General features: G+C 45.2%; 2 long non-coding RNA genes across 2 annotated transcripts; one reads left to right on the top strand and one right to left on the bottom strand.

Moving 5' to 3' along the window:
* Positions 1 to 1,977: 1,977 nt before the first annotated feature.
* On the bottom strand, positions 1,978 to 4,941 carry LOC143273919 (uncharacterized). Its single transcript, XR_013052235.1, has 2 exons — positions 4,351 to 4,941; positions 1,978 to 2,531 (listed from the first exon to the last, which is right to left on the bottom strand). It is a non-coding gene; the product is annotated as an uncharacterized LOC143273919 (long non-coding RNA).
* Positions 4,942 to 4,958: 17 nt separating this feature from the next.
* Positions 4,959 to 12,534, top strand: LOC121830249 (uncharacterized). The gene is made up of 4 exons (XR_013052234.1): positions 4,959 to 5,135; positions 7,620 to 7,740; positions 10,345 to 10,507; positions 11,058 to 12,534. It is a non-coding gene; the product is annotated as an uncharacterized LOC121830249 (long non-coding RNA).
* The last annotated feature ends 4,971 nt before the right edge of the window (positions 12,535 to 17,505 follow it).

Here is a 17,505-nt window from a genome sequence, read left to right as displayed (position 1 = left end):
AGGGCTTGGCATTGGCAAAATCTACTGTGTGTCGATTAAACACACCTGTGCAACCAGCAGACCTGGGATGCCTAACAGCCCCATGTCATGGCAGTGTTTCCTTACAGCTTGTCACAGCTTGAATAGGAGTGCGTACATCTGTGTGAAGCTGAAGTGTACTGGGAGGCAAAGTGTGTTCCTCACTCCACCGAGAGTCCGTGAATCACAGCGTTTTTTACGAGAGCGAGCGTGATAATTTATCGATAGGTGCAGAAGCGCCTGCTGCATAGTTTATGCTCAGTCAAATCTCATTCTGACATTTTTTTTTTAAAAAGTCATTTTTCTCAGAATCTGACGAATGTTCCATCTTAAGCTACAACGCAGCTAGCACATTTCTTCACGATGCTTGCAGGTGATGGACATACCACATGGGTCACTGAGGTAACTGGAAAACAAGCCGCGCTTGCTTCGTGATACAATGCATCACTGTTGACCTCCAGAGGAAAGGCAACAGCCTTTTCGGCCTTTCTCTTCCAGCCCTCCCCTCACGGTGGCCCTCTCTCAGGATGATGTAGGGTCACCAAAGCCTCTCTCTGAGGAGGGGTCTAGCTTGAAGTTGGCCAAATCCTTACCAGCAGGTAATACTCTTGAAGGGAGTGAGGAACACACTTTGCCTCCCAGTACACTTCAGCTTCACACAGATGTACGCACTCCTGTTCAAGCTGTGGCAAACTGTAAGGAAACACTGTTAGGCATCCCAGGTCTGCCGGGTGCACAGGTGTGTTTAATCGACACACAGATTTTGCCTCGGCATACACAGATGTATCTCCTGTTCTTTCCTTGTACTTCTTTCTCTGGGCAGCTTCAGCTACCTTCCTTTCTCTCCTCCCATAGAGTGGCAGTGTCCCACACTCTTGGGCAAGAAGATCCAAGGTTGGTAGCAAAGGCTAAAGTCCCTATGAAAAGCCAGAGCACGGAGTTCTCTCTTCCTTGTTGCCCATTATAGCTGAGAGGTCTAGGGTGAGGGTTTGGGTTGTTGGAGGGGCACAGACTGTGGTGGGTCAAGCCGCCTGCTCTTGTGGGAATTTGTTCTGTTCAGCCAAAGGCTTGGGGGTAGAAAGCCCTAGGGCATGGCCTTGCCTGGCGGCTTAAGAGCAGAGGAATAGGGGTCATGTGCTCTCTTGGGTGGCTAGGACCGGATCAAGCAGCATGAAGGAGCTTGCGGTTGGTCCCCATCTTCCTTGGACTGGACAGCGGCAGCTGGACCGGCAGGATCAGCTCCGGCATCTCCCTTGTTCTATATCAATGGGTCTGTATTTTTGCTGCACCCCTTAATACGTTCTTAAATTGATTTTTCTGGGCTCACACTTCATGTTCTGTCTTCGGGACATTCAAACAAGCCTAACTCAAAGGAAGAACTTCTCTCCGAGGTGTAGTCTAGGCCATGAGAATCGTGTGCTGGGAAAGATCTTACATGGTAGAGTGTCATTTTATTTGTTTGTGTTTACGTATTCCTTTGTCTAGGACCCTCAGATCCTCTCCATTGAGAGTTGGCAGGTTAGAGCCAGGGCTTGATCCTGGCTGTATCTGCTGAATGAAATACCACTTTAATACAACTGCAATGTCATTCTTGATAGTATCTCTGCTCTATCCTGAGCAATTCCTGGCTCAGTATCCATCTTATCACTTCAACCTCAACTTCCTCATCAAGTGGCTACAAAAATATTAACTGACTTGGTTTCAGGTGTGCAGCTGGGAAGTTGAGCAACCCATTATTGCATTTTTAAAAAGATTTCTTTATTTTTCTGTGTTGAGAATGTATGTGTGTGCATCATGTGCATGCCTGATGCACACAGAAGCCCCAAGTGGGTATCAGATCTCCTGAAGCAGAGAGGCAGGGGTTGTGAGCCTCCTGATGTGGGGGCTAAGAAGTAAACCCAGGTCCTCCACAAAACCAGCAGGTGCTGCTAACTGCTGAGCCACCTCTCCAGCCCCATATTTATTTTTTAATTATTTTTAATCCATTCATCATCTGAAAGCAAGAATCATGCTTTACTTTTGTCTAAGAAAGCATGAGTGTAGTATATCTTGCATAACAGTTCCCTAATACATAATTTTTTACACTGGAAAAATTAATTCTCAGCGTTTAAAGGTATCCAAGAAGTCACAGGATATTTTCCCACACCCAGGAAGGAATTTCCTCCCAAACTTTCAGAGCAGGTAGGACTGATTCTCTTCACAGGGATGGGGAGCCCCCTGCCTCGAATTTAGTCCACCTGGGGTGGGAAATGCTTCTCTCTGATGACACACAGTGAGTCATTTGCAACTGCTGTAGCCACACAGGTCCTGCCGAAGTCTGTTTTACAGCCGCGCGGTCTACACAGGTCCATTTTGTAGCCTTGCAGGCATTCACAGCAGCTTTTATGTTACCTGGATCTTACTATCCTCTACAGTCTTTCACGTTCTTCAGAAAAATGCCCTTCGAGATGTTCTGATCCTCCATCTCTCCTCTGAGGATGTGGTTGGATAACTGTTCTTGTGAGCTGTGATACCTGGAACAACCTGCACACAAAGTAAGGCAAACTGGCAGACGGCACCTAGCTTTCCTAACGGTGGATGTGCCGACTCCTTGAGCACATACTGCTGTGGAGTGATGCTTGTTCATCCCAAACTTGGGTCCTGGGTTTAGAGAGCAGGAAAAGGCTTTGTGTTTATCCCTCTTCGTGAATGGAATGTTCCCAGTGCCTAGGAAAGCCCATCAAGATGTATTTTAGATGCTGATTCTGTCAGGAGAAACATTCCTTCAAGTGCTATTGTAAGGATCACTCAAACTAATATGTGCAAAGCACTTAAAGTACCCTACACACAGTAGGTACTTAATAAATAGTAGTTTATGTAATTACAACCAACCAATTATGAATTAGTTTGCTGACACATTAGATTGCTGAGATTTTGTGGATTCTTAGAGTTTACTATTACTTTAGGGCTCCCAACTCTCTACTACTCAACCAAATAACTTACTACAATACACACGCTGCTCCTGGAAGAGCAGACATAACTTACATCAGAAAGCTAGCCATTCCTTATTCTTCCTCCATGGCTGTGTTAACCAAATGATGAAAACGGTATGGTCATCAGGTAAATGTTACTAGCAGTGAGTTCATCAATAAAAGAAATGAATTTGCTGGGATGTGGTCTGAAGTGTCTATCAAGGATGAGTAGGAAGTGTCAGTTTCAATGTTGAGAGCGAGATTGGTAAATATAAATAAAACATGATGCAAAGGAGGTAGATGTCTATTGCAAACTTGAGTTAATGAAGTTACTTGATAATATAGACATATGAAATGAGCTAAACATAGCCACAAGGAATGACTGTGCTGGCTGCATTATTGGAGGCCTGACATCATCAAGCAGGTACCGCCAGCTTCTTACAGAGTGTGGCTCAGGAAGTTTGTGCTTTGGATTGCTGGGGTATTTGTCTAAAATGAAAAGTCCACGGTATTGCCTCAAACCAATGAGCTGAAATCACTAAAGGCTGGGCATGTGTGGAGGCCCAAATTACTCAGGGTCAGAGATTCTGAGCTTGCTTTACCCAGCAGGGATGCATGAGGAGATGATTTGGCCACGGGTGTGTTTACCAAGTGTTTGGAAGGGTCTACACTTGGCTGTATGGTGTGCTTTGATCTTGCAAAGGGGAGACCTTTTGCCTTTCCCCTTGGCATATTATAAAAAGCCTTTTGAATAAAACTTTGAGGCCTTTGAGTATTGACCCAGGTTCTCCAGAAGCTCTCCTGCATTTCTGTCTTTCTCCTCTTTGCTATCTTTCTATCTAATATTTTCTTATCCTTCTCTCCTCCTCATAGGAACCCTGGAAAAGGTGGGAGCTGGCCGCCCACAGGCACGGGAACCTAATATCGACAGTCTCTCCAGTTGGTTCCTGGGTGCACAAAATGGGGAGCACACAGGAGGCCAAGGGCGGGTGCTGCATGGAGGAAGTGGGAACGTCACTCCTCTACTGCAGAACCACAGCTGACTTAGACTACAAGTCACCTGCCTGGAAGCTGTGTACTTTACAGCTTTGTCTCTTCACTCTGGACTGTGGTACATACAATACAAAGAGCAGGAGGTCTCTATGACCATTAGACTTTAAAAACAAGTATTAAGTGCTGACACTAAACCATTCATTGTACAAACGATGTGTTCATAATGCCATCTTCATGCTGATCTGTCATGTGCTACCCCAACCTGTTAGGTTTTCTCCTTGGCCTTCCCTCCTCCCGATAAGACTTTTTCTACTTTCTTATCACACTCATATATGGAACTATTCCGCACATGAGAAGGAAATATCATATTTGTTTGCATTTGGCTTACTTTGCTAAAAATGATCTCCCATTCCATCCATTTTTCTGCAAATGAACTAATTCATTTTTCTTTCTTGCTGAATAAAACTCCATAGTATACATATACCACATTTTCTCTCTCAGCTTCTGATGGGTAATTCTTTATCCTGGCTATTGTGAACAAACACATTAAACACAGATGTGCTGGTCTCTGTTAAAGGCTGACTTAGATTCCTTTAGGTATATCCATAAGACTGGCATAGCTGAATCCTGTCATAATTCTATTTTCAGTTTGCTTAAAAAAAAAAATCTCCACACTGTTTTCCTTTAAACAGCCATTAGATGTCTGAGATGCCTCAGCAAGGTTGCCTGGCCAGGAGTCAGCTAATTCCATAGATCCCAGCAGAACTCTGCCATTGCCCAGTATCCTCAAAGCACATTGCCTCCAGAGCAATGGTGTTAGCTCCTTGACGCTCCTTGGACAGCACCCCTGACCACAGAAGGACACTTCTAGTTGTCCCGTTGGTACCGTGTGGCTTCACTTTCCTGGCTGACTGTAAGCTAGGATGAACCTTTCCCCCTTAAGTTGCTTTTATCAGAAAATGTTATCCTTGCCACAGAGAATGTTACCCTAGCCACAGAGAATGTTACCCTAGCCACAGAGAATGTTACCCTAGCCACAGAGAATGTTATCCTAGCCACAGAGAATGTTTTCACAGTAACAAAGACACAAATCATAATATTCTCAAAAAAAAAAAAAAAACCATCAGCACATGCTATCTGTATAAAATAATGGGTTTCATGACATTTTCACACGTGAGTTCAATGTATTCAGTCATATTTTCCCCCTTCCCCTTCAAGTAGTCCCCTCTCCCTCCCATTGCCCTGCCTCCTTCCTTTAAGAGGGACAGACTCCTTACTACTTTTATGTGTTTCATTTTGTTTTTAAGAATTGTTTTTATGTTGAGACATCTCACCATGTACATCAGGCTGGCCTTAAATATGGCCTCCAGCCTCAGCCTCCTGAGGGACAGGGCTCAATCATGACTGGCTGGATGGGGGTCTTCCTTTCCTGAGATTAAATGGGGAACTGGGGTGCCCTGAGGAACTAAGACTTTACCTAGTCCCTCCCATGTACGCAGGCAGGCACGCAGACAGGCACGCACACACGCACGCACACACGCACGCAGCAGGCACGCACGCACACTCACGCTATCCTGGAGTTCTTTCCCTTATTTCCAATGTCTGACAATCTTTACTTGACCACTCCCATGTACTTTCTAGGTCTCACTTAAAATACCTCTTACTCTGGGAAGCGTTCTTTAACACCCCTCCTGAGCCAGGTACCCTAACTCATTGCCATGCGCTTCACTTGTCTTTGCATTTCTAAGTCACAGTACCGTGTCTTTCATTGATATTCTTTCTGTGGCATCTTTCTCAGGGCATATGGTAAGAAGACAGAATGCTGTCTCCTTATCTTCACATTCTGTCACTGGAACAATATTAGGGTTGTCATGGCAGGACGTAAAAAAAAAAAAAATTGGTGGGGCAAATGAACAGTCTACTCCAGCAGGCTTTAGAATATGCTAACTACAGTTTCCAAGGTTTGAGGTTATGTTTGACCTCCTGAGAGACACAAGGATCTCACATAGATGCCAAAAGTACAGGAAGGGGTCTTGCAGTCACAGAAGAATAAGACATTGTTTTGTGACGAGCTCATTATAGAAGTTGAGACGTTTTCCAGATGACACTCTACCTCCTGACCTGAACATATGAGGCAGACCCAGCAAGTGTCCAGGGGTGTGACAGGGCCTGATGTGGCTGAGCTCGTGCCTTCTGAACCGATGAGACCTCTTCATTCCTCCCTTCCCTTCCTCCTGTGTGGGTCTTCATATCTACACCAAAGAAAAGCTCGGCTTCTGAGCTCTGCCTCGCCAAACTCCCCATTTCCTTTTTCATGATTTTACGGCTCACCCCAAATCCTACTGGCTTCCATCTTAGTTACTGTTCTACTGCTATGAAGAGACACCATGACCTAGGCAACTTTTAGAAGAAAGCATTTAATTGGGGGCTTGGTTACAGTTTCAGAGGGTGAGTCCAGGACCATCATGGCGTGGAGCATGGCAACAAGCAGGCAGGCATGGTGCTGGAGCAGTAGCTGAGAGTTTACATTACATCTTATTTGAAAGTTGGAGGGAGAGAGAGAGAGAGAGAGAGAGAGAGAGAGAGAGAGAGAGAGAGAGAGAGAGAGAGACTGGGACCTGGTGGGGACTTTTGAAACCTCAAAGCCCACCTGCAGTGACAAACCTCCTCCAACAAGGCCACACCTCCTAATCCTTCCTAAACAGTTCCACCAAGTAGGGGCAAAGCATTCACATGTGAGCCTATGAAGGACATTCTCATTAAACTACTACACTCTTCATTGTTCTGTACATATTCACTGAATTCATATGAAGCAAGATGTTTTTGGTTAGATTCCAACCTGGAAAGGCCATAATAAAGTGAGATAATAAGGGACCAAATAAGAAACAAATAATACAATAAGGGAGAGCAACACGGAGTTCCGAGTCAATCTTAGCCTTTGCTGGGGTCAGGGTATGCATCTCCAGTCAGATGGTGTTGAGCAGGGCAACCCCCCCCCCCAAGAGACAGGTAGCAGAAAGTAATTAGGTCACGGGGAACCCACTATATAAATAAATGCATTAACACTGTTTCTTGGGAGGGAGTTAGGTCTCTCATTAGCCTGGATTATTTTAAATGTTGGCCCCATCTGCAGGACCCCATTCAGCTTCTGCTTCTTTCCCATGTTGAGATGCAGCCATAGGGTCCTCACCAGAGTACTGGCAGCCTGTCATTTAGACTCAATAGCCCAAAGAATCACGAGCCAAATAACCCTAATTAGATACCTGCCCAGGCCTTGGATATTTTGTTATAGCAGTACAAAACAGACTAAACAGTCTTCTTCAGAGAAAAAGCAGTAACAATTGCTTTCTTAAACGTTCATTCCTTATATCCCCGGTTTCATAATTATCTCACAGTCCAAAGAACCCGATAACCCTAATTATAGGTTATAACAAGTCTTTCTCTGTCCCACAAGCCAGCTCCCAAATAATGACATGGAGACTTATTAATTAAAAGCTCAGCCTTAGCTTAGGCTTGTCTCACTAGCTCTTATAACTTAAGTTAACCTATTTATTTTAATTTACATTCTGTCACGTGGCTTGTTACATCATCTCTCCGTACTGTTCACGTTGCTTTCTCTGAGTCTGGCTGGTGACTCTACCTTCTTCTTTCTTCCAGGTTCTTGTCCCCGGAAGTCCTGCCTAACCTCTTCCTGCCCAGCCATTGGCCATTCAACTCTTTCTTACACCAATCACAGTGACACATCCTCACACAGTGCACAAATACCTCAAGACGACAGGTAACTGAAAAAGACTGCACTGTTTTTCACCTAAAAACAAATAGGACAAGCACGGTGGTGTACACCTTTAATCTCAGCATTTGGGAGACTGAGGCAGGTGGATCCCTCTGAGTTCCAGCCAGGGTCATATAGTGAGAACCCAGCTTAAACAAACAAATGGAAATGGGGCTGGCATGAAAAGCCAGTCAGGAAAAGCTCTTGCAGTACAAGCCTGATGACTTGAGATCAATCCTCAGAACCCACTCGGGAAAGAGCGAATAGACTCCTGAAAGTGGCCCTCTGGCCTCTGCACAGGAGCTATGGCAGCCATACTTTAGAACACATGTCCCCCCTCCACACAACAACAAGAAAATAAAATACAATCCCGGTGCTCCTTGTTCCTTAACTAGCCAATGGTAAACATACCTGCTTAAAATGATGTAACAAAGATACCGAAGATACAAGATTCCAACAAGTCAAAACTCAGGCGTGGTCACAACTTCCTCCCGCGGCTGTCAGTGCTCAGGTGCACCTAATTGGTGTCATCTGCTTTCAGGAAAGAGTTTCTTCTAACTCATCTTGACTTATTTTGCCATCATTCCTGGGCTGTCTTACTGGGATAACACATGGGTTTCAGACTCTCTTAGTATCAAAAGGAGAGTTTGCCCATCTGCCGCAGCTTCCTCTGGTCACAGCCAGAGGCCTTCCTTCCCCGCCTGACTCTTAAGACTAAATATAGAGCCTGCTCTGACTCCCCCTCAGGCTCGCCCGCTGTTTCTTTTACTAATAAACAGCACACGGAGAATGAGAACAATTAGCCTTGCTAGCTGTCACCGTGAGGGGCAGGAACCTGTGACTTTCTTTTTCATAAAGGAGCAATGCTTTATCCTTTCGGGAAAGAGTGGGTGCTGTTTCTCGTCCCAAACAGCCTCTCCTCACCGGGGAGCCTGGAGTTGAGGAGAAATAACTTCTCTCCAACAGCTGTTCCACAAAGTTGGTGAAGGGGAGGAACTTCCATTAAAAGGAACTGTGCACATATTATTCTCAATATAATATTTTTATTAACTCCTTAAGAATCTCATACAATGTGTTTTGCTCATATTCATCCTCAACTCTTCCCCCTAACTTCTCTTCTATCCACCCCCACCTTCCTACCACTCCAATTTTGTGTTTTCTTTTTAAAATGACTGTGGTGGTATTTTGTGTGTGCTTTAACAAATAAAGCTTGTCTGGAGATCAGAGTGTGGAGCTAGCCACTAGAGGCCAGGCAGAGATGGCACACACCTTTAATCCCAGCACTTGGGATCTGATGCCTTTGATCCCATTACTTGGGAGGTACACATCTTTAATCTCACCACTTAGAAGAAGGAAGTGATATGGCTGGGCAGAGAGAGGAAGTGATAAAGCAGGGTGGAGAAAGGAGCTTGGCTCTTTCAGGCGAGGATTCCGAGAGGTAAGAAGTCTTTCTAGTCTTTCTATCTGCTTCTCCGATCTTTCAGCATTTACCTCTATATCTGACTCCAGGCTTTTGTTATTAAAACCAATTAGAATTCATACTACAAATACCAAGTCTAAATTGTGCTATGCATATACTCCTGAGTGTGGGGCCCTCCACTGCAGCATGGTTCACCCACCAGAGCCACACCCTTAAAGAAACCTGACTTTCCCTCCCCAGAAGCAGCCAGCTGTCTGTCCATGGCTCCTCAGTTACAGGTGGGGGCTTGTGAAGCCCTCCCCACTCTACGCTAGAATGTTGACTGGCTTATTCTTGTACAGGTCTTGCTACACCTTTTTTTTTTTTTTTTTTTTTTTTTTTGGTTTTTCGAGACAGGGTTTCTCTGTGTAGCTTTGCGCCTTTCCTGGAACTCACTTGGTAGTACACCTTTTATTATAAGACAAACTTTTTAAAAAGGCAAATGGAAACTTTAAGGATACTTAACAAGAAAGACCATCAGTAATTGCGTCCTACCACAGTCTCCAAGGAGAAAGCCAGAGAGACGCACTATTGTGAGCATGCTGGGGCATTTCTTTTGCTTCCTATTATTAGTTTTCCCACCCAACTGCAAGATGTCATTAACACGGAAGGATGCTGCTGAGCCAGCCAGCCAGTGAATTGTGGATCTGTCCTTACAAAGTAAACCAATCACCTCTGTAACCACAACCATCCTAGGAGCAGAATGGCTGGCCGGTCAAGAGCCTCTTTCTTACCACCATTCTAGTCTACGTCCCCCCCTGAAATCTGAAGGGCACAAGCGACAGTCAGTGGAAGGCCGACACCATTGTGCGGTGGTGGTGGGGGGTGCAGTTGAACAGCGAGTTTTAAGTGAAAAGGTCGCTTGGATTAATTGTGTGGGTTGTTCACACAATGCACAGGAAGTGAGTTCCAGAAAGAACATTAACTCATGAATTCAATATTAGTCTACATTTTCCAAACACGGTCTAACATTACAGCAGAGAGCTCGTTTATACTCTGGTTATGTGGAGTTATCTTTGGTTGTTCTGAGCTGGCGGCTAAATCACCCTAGACCCCATGCAATTGGTGGAATACTTAAGAGGAGACAGTAACACCACTGTGCCCTCTGTGCCACGAACTCATACCTCATTTAGCATCTTGTGTTCTTGTAGAGCAAACAAGAACGTCCCTGCGTGCAGGTGATGAAGCTGAGGCCTGGAAAGATGATAAGCCTGCCCAAGGTGAAATAATGATCAGGACTTGAATATACCCGGGTTCCAAACCTTATTCTGTCCCGCTCAGCAATTTTACAGCTCCTGCCTGGTGTTATTCAAGGTGAGTTGGCCTCTATTAGAAATACAGGGATGGCTTCCAAGTCGTTCAGCTTTCCATCAATAATGCAAAATACAAGAGATAACTAACTTCGGAAGGGAAAGGCTGGAGTTATGGTTCTGGAGGTTTTCAGCTGAGACAGTGAGTGGGCTCTCTTGCTTTGGGCTTCAGACAAGAAGGGCACACGTGGTGGGCATGCATGGCCGAGGAAAGCTGCTTCCGTCATCATCCACAAAGCAAACAGAAGGGGTGCCCCCAGTGACCTAAGGAGCTCCCTAGACCCTGCCTCCTAAATGTTTCCTAGTTTCCAATAGAGCCACCCAAGGGGCAAAAGCCCAAAGACCTTTGGGAGACTTTGAACTTCTGAATTAAAGCAGCTCTCTTACGCCCTCTCACCCAGGGCTCACAGTTTCACCGGTGCTTGGAAAGATGGCAGGAAAGGCTATGAGGGCGGGGCACTCTTGTTTACTGTGGTTTTAACTTTCTGAGGAGTCAGTAGATACAGCTCTTTTGTTCTTCATGGAGATCCTGGCCTTGAATTCTCTTTTTTTAGTGAACAGGTCAAAGGAACATCATCACTGTGGTAGGTTGATAAAACACATTAGTAAAATGGAGCAATATGAAGATCTCTCCATCCTAAATCCTTGGTTGTCACAGACAAGCAAGCACCCAGCCCATCCTGCTAAGTCATCTCAGCAATGCAGTTCTGACCGGAATCAATTGAATTATCTTGGGTGCAATCTTTAGCCAGCTCTTCCCCCCACCCCCACCCCCGGGTCGGGCTTTTATACATCCATATTCATCACTTTTATCAGAAGATAATCCATTCTGGAATGGCAGTTGCTGCTCTCTAAATAAATTGCCGTTCCTCAGCAGCCGACTTCACAGGCTGTTTTTCTTACTTGGGTGAATTTGCTCTGACAACAGTGCACACCAGTCGTTTGCTCTTTTCCTTTCATGATTTGATGTTATTATTAATCTATTCATTATGTTTATTGGCTCTGTATGTTATTTGAGGGCCTCAATGCATATTTACAGGTGCAAGAAAAAAGAGCCAGGCTCAGCCATTATCGAATCCAGGTCTAACAGGTGGGCAAGGCAGAAGGTGAACTCTTCTGTGACCGGAGCTAATCGGGCAGGTTGGCTTGACTGACCATACCAGCTAGCAAACGATCTAGACCAAACAAATAGTCTTCAAGCAACTGATTAGCTTCAGTGTCTCTCTACTTAATTCAAATTCAGGAGTAAACTGTTCTTCTGGAAAAAAACAATAGCAACAACAAAAAATGATGGAGGTATATCTCAATTCAGATACCGTGAATTTGTCTCTTTAAGGCATGTGACCCAGTGACTTTTAATACATTCAGAAGTTGTGTTGCTGTGACCTACAAAGTCCAGACCACCCTAAGAATAAATTCATAGCTATTTGTAACCCAGCACCTGGCATCCTAGCAACCACTTCCAAGATAAATGTTGCTCAACCAGTTTCTCATCTCCAGTGTTATGGGTCTGGGGTCGTTCAGAGATTCACCAGTCTGACCATGGAAAATTTAAATGACGAAGAGGCTTTTATTTGGACACTAGCACCAGGTCTACACCCTGGACTCCGGATTCCTAATTGCAGCGCCCAGCCCCCTCAGTTAGGGGCTTGGTAAGACAAAGAACACAAAGTTACATTCTGTGCAGTGCAAGCAGGTCATCTCCTGCAAAGCAAGCTTGTGTTTACAGAAGCAGAAACAGCAGTTTTTGTACGAGACCAGGCAATTACAAAAATTAACCCTTAGCAGCCCTTACCATTTGGCAGTCCAGTTTTGCTCTATTGTTCTTGTAAGCACAGAAATTTTAAACCTTATATAAAGTTAGCCATCCACATCCATTAACCATCACTAGTTTCAAAGTAAGAGCATTTCCCTTTTCCTTTAGTTTTTACTCACTAAACAATTTATTCATTCTATTGGTTAATAAGGCAAACTTCAGAAGACAAAAACCACATTCAAAAGAATTTTGCAGAATTAGAAGAAGTTTAAGAACCAGCCGTACTTGGCTGAATTGGACTTGAACATGGGACACTGTCTGTTGAAAATGGTCCCAGCACTCGGGAGGCAGAGCCAGGCGGATCTCTGTGAGTTCGAGGCCAGCCTGGGCTACCAAGTGAGCTCCAGGAAAGGCGCAAAGCTACGCAGAGAAACCCTGTCTCGAAAAAACAAAAAAAACAAAAAAAACAAAAAAAAAAAAAAAAAAAAAACCTTTCTCTAATACATGAAAAGACAATTGAGTATGTTTCCATTTCCTCAGAGAGGAAGACCTCTTTCTTGATGAACTGACACTGTTTCTTTTCCAAAGCTCTTTCCCTCAATTCCCTTTTCCATGTGTTGTGGAACTGTTTCCTACAAAGATTAAAACATTCCATCCTGCCTGGAGCTCTTTAAGCAGGGAAGGAAACAACTCCACATAGCTCCAGGAAGTCCCTGAAAATGACTGGATTCACTAGGCCCCTCTTTGCCAGAGTGAGCAATAAAACTGCCTGAGTGTGACTTTCAGACAAGCCAAGCTGCAAAGAACATTCTGATACCAGACCAGCTGCCTGGAAGAAGCAGAAACCAGATGCACTGCCTGGAAGAGGTTTAGACCAACTGAGTCACTTGGAAAGGGCACAATCCAGCCTACTGAGCTGCCTGCAGACTGTAGTGTACTCCAGGTTGTGGTGATATTGTGTTCCCCAAAATATTGTGTACCCTAATAAACTTATCTGGGGTCAGAGAACAGAACAGCCACTAGATATAGAGGCCAGAAAATGGTGGCACACACACCTTTAATCCTAGCATTCCGAAGGCAGAGATCCATCCGGATCTCTGTGAGTTCAAAGCCACACTGGAAACAGCCAGGCATGGTGACTCATGCCTTTAATCCCAGGAAGTGATGGCAGAAAAGAGAAAGGTATGTAAGGTGTGAAAACCAGGAACTAGAGCTGGTTAAGCTCTTAGGCTTTTGAGCAGCAGTTTGGCTGAGATTCATCTGTATGAGGACTCAGAGGTTTCCAGTCTGAGGAAACAGGATCAGCTGAGGAATTGGCGAGGTGAGATTGGATGTGGCTTGTTCTGCTTCTCTGATCTTCCAGCATTCACCCCAATACCTGGCTCCAGGTTTGATTTTATTAATAAGACTCTTTAAGATTCGTGCTACACCAGGTTCCCAGTTTTTGTGAGCCGTCATCCATTCCAGTGTGGGCTCAAGGTGATACAGCTGTCATTCAGTCATTTCTTCTCCTGTAAGTAACTCTTCCCCCATACTCCATTCTTACAGGAGTACATAACCCCAGTAAAACTCACTGGGGTTCACCAGCCTGGACTGTGGTCTGTCATGGGCTACCTATCTGGGTTGAGTAGATACCTGTGTGGCATCTCCTCAGGAAAATTTTGCCACACAACTGAGAGGACGGAGCAGATGCCATAACAGGCTGCTCCATCTTCTCTCAGAGATCAGGCCTCAAGTTCAATTTCCTGAGACTGAGCAAACAGTTTCTGAAAGAGCCACAAAAAAAAAAAAAAAAAAAAAAGACAATTAATTACTGGTGCCCCTGACCCCAGGGGCAAGGCAGATAGGGTGCACTAAGCCCGGGCCATTGAACCCCCCACAGTCAGTGCATACTAGACCATTCAACCTCCACAGCAGCTCAAGGACAAAGCCTGGGACCTGTCCAGGCCTGCCCCCAAAATGGAAAACTGTAGCCCTGACCAGCCCAACCAGTCCTGGCCAACTAAAACGTACTAATATAGTTGCCGCTTGCTGAAGTCAATCGTATCTAAAATGACCTAACTGCCTTAGGACCTTCTCTTGGCTACACTTAAAAGCAGACCACACAATCTCTCTCAGGGTCCTCGCCATCTTGCCTTTGTGTGGGATGGCAGGCCCCAGCATGCTGGAATAAAAAACGTTCTTGCTGATTGCATATGTGGACGGTGGCCTTTGGTGGGGCTTCACCAAGACCCTAACAACAACACCATGGAAATTCTCATTTTATATGCAAAGTTGCTTTCATCTTTAATAAATGATAAAATTGTATGTATACCAAAGAATTGTGTATTTTTAATATTTTAGTTTTATTTGTGTGTGTGTGTGTGTGACAGAGAAAGAAACACAGAGAGAGACAGAGAGAGAGAGAGAGAGAGACAGAGACAGAGACAGAGACAGAGACAGGAGTGGGGGTGGGGTATATGTGGGTGCCTGTTCAGAAGCCAGAAGAGAGAATCAGACCCCCTGGAACTGGAGTTACAGTTTACAGGTAGTTGCAAGCTGCTGAGTGTGGATGGCAATTAAACCCAGATCTTCTGAGAGAGAAGCAAGCACTCTTAATTCCTGAGCGGTCTTCTGTTTCACAGTGACTTACTTTATAATTTAGCATTAATACTTTACATACTTATCTGTGGAGTTGCCCAGTGCACTCACAGGGGCTTCCTGGAGTATCCTGAGATGCCTTTGCTCATCCTTAACTGCCCTGGTCCCATGCTTTCCCCTTAGGATGCCGAGCAAAGGGTGTGCCCGTGATGCAGGGAAGGTGCTGTGGTTGGACACTGCTTGTAAGTCTTCTTCTTTGCCAAGGACTGATCACAGAACAGGTTCACCCACTGTGTGGATTTGGGATCCACTTCGCTGAAGAGTCTGGCACTCAGACGAGGCATGCGTAGTGCAGATTCTGAAAGGGAAGCCATTTCTTGAGAAGTAAGATTCCCTGTTTTCGACCTTCCTTATACTGCACCCTGCCCAAGCTTTTCCATCTTAAGAACTAGCTCCTCAAATTGTATCCCTCTTCCTTTGCCAAGAAGATAATTTCAAGAAAGCAATCACTACCCTGTTAGTATTTCTCCCAGTGATTCTGGCTTTTTGGCAAGTGTTAAGTGGATTCTGTTGGTATATTGTCATATGTTGTTTGAGCTCAGTGAGAAACCGACTCCGGAAACGAGGTTGTCCCCCACTGCCCTGGGCAGACCCAAGCACATTGTGTTAAGCATTCTTCAAGGCTTCTTGCCTGGGGCTGGGCTGACTCCTCTAACTCCATGACAGAGAAGACAGAGCAGCCCACGGGTAGAAACACTGTGCCATTGAGAACAGCTCAAAGGTGAGCCATTTCTAATAGAAGCTACTGCTGTTCATCCGCGATGGAAGAGGCTATTATGGGAAAGGGAAGCCTCAAGTTCAGCCCTGGGGAGAACCCGACTGGAAAGGTCAGCTCACTGCCTCAGCTATGGGGCATCTTCTGGATGCCGTGAATGCCAGATTTGATGATGCCATTGCTAACTGTTGCTATTTGTTCTTTTAATCAGAAGCCTCAGTGGAGGGGACATTCTGTTCTGCTTGGGACTCAATTGGGAGTGCCAGCTGACTGCCTTCAAGGGGCTTCCCCAGTCAGTTTGTGATGGATGATTTGAGTACCTGATCTGAAAATACTTTGCTATCTGTCTATCAGTTATTTGCTATTTATTCTTTTAATTTGGCTTGCTATATACTTAACAAATTCACTCATTAGAAACAAACAATCTGGTTATCATATTACTCTTCAGACCATATTGGTAAGTATTTCAGGATCCTCGTGGTAGGTTTCTCTGCCTACGCAGTAAGCCAAATCAAGCCGAATGAAAAGACCAGGTTTAATGTGAGTGAGGCTCTCTCAGGTGACTCTCAAGCCACCCAGAAGTGAAGCGGGGGGGGGGGGGGGGGGGGAGTGAGAGGAGGAGAAATCACAGGGCAGGTCCATTGTGGGGACCTGAGCTTAAATACTCTGGAGGCGAGTTCTGGAGCGGCTCCGGGGGAGGAGCCTCCACCTGCCGGCTTTCTGAGATGGCCAGGGTTGGAGAGGAAGGAGGGGCCTGAGGCGGAGCTTCCTACTGAACACACAGAGCATAATGGGGAACATTAAATTCAGATGTGAGGGAAGAAAAAATATGAGAAATTTCAAGCCAGGTAAAACCAAGGTTACATTGTTTTCCCTACACTTCATTCAGTGTCCCAAGATGGGTAGATGGTAGGAACCAGAGAAGGCAGGCTAGGTTTGAAAGCTCCACAGAAAGAAAAAACCCGTGCTTTTGTCTCCTAGCAGGAGGGAGTTGTAACTTTGTCTTCAGAGGGTCTGAAAGCGGAGGAACAGGTGTGGCGCTTCCTGTGTGCTTGTGATTCTGACAAACTCTCCTGAAAGCCTTATGGGCTGCGGTGCTGAGAAATACTGAAAAAGGCACCATCTATACACACAGAGGGTCCAAAAGGAGCCTCAGGCATGTTTGCTGAGCCCACACCACAAACACAGTATGGGGAGCTCCCCAGCTTCTTAGCTGGAACATTGGCAAAGCACCCCAAGGACGCAGTTTCTGTTACAGTGACTTCAAAATCAAGTTCATAACATAACCAACTGCATCTAACAAAAGTTGGTACATCCCCAGAGGGCTAGTGCATCAGTAGGAGCAGAGCAGGTACCAGGAAAGCTGCTGCTTGGTCTCAGCCCACGCTCATCGGTTCCTGACTAAGCTGGATCTCCGCCTAAGCAGTTCTGTGGTAGCTCCATAGAGTGAACACACCCATGGGAAGCTTTATCAGTGTTTTGAGGGAACACCACTTTTTCTTTCTTTCTTTTTTTTAAAAATTATTTATTTATTATGTATTCAGTGTTCTGTCTGCATGTATGCCAGATCTCATTACAGATGGTTGTGAGCCACCATGTGGGTGCTGGGAATTGAACTCAGGACCTCTGGGGAGAACAGCTAATGGCTCCTAACCGCTGAGCCATCTCTCCAGCCCTGGAACACTACTTTTTCATCCCATTACTCTTTCTTGCCTCTCTTTCATTCTACCGGCCCTCTTCTTTTTCTTGACCAGTCCACCTCTTACTTTTGATCCAGAGTTTAATTTGGGTTCCTTGTCTGTCTCTTAATATTTAAAATAAATTGTTTTAAATTTTGTGTCTATGAATGCTCGCCTCTCCTTTTGGACCCTCTGCGTGTATATGTCAGTAC

Source organism: Peromyscus maniculatus, chromosome 6 (genome assembly GCF_049852395.1).
Source record: "Peromyscus maniculatus bairdii isolate BWxNUB_F1_BW_parent chromosome 6, HU_Pman_BW_mat_3.1, whole genome shotgun sequence".
Lineage (NCBI taxonomy): Eukaryota > Metazoa > Chordata > Mammalia > Rodentia > Cricetidae > Peromyscus > Peromyscus maniculatus.
Note: the sequence above shows the minus strand (reverse complement) of the source record. Positions and strands in the feature narration are given on the sequence as shown.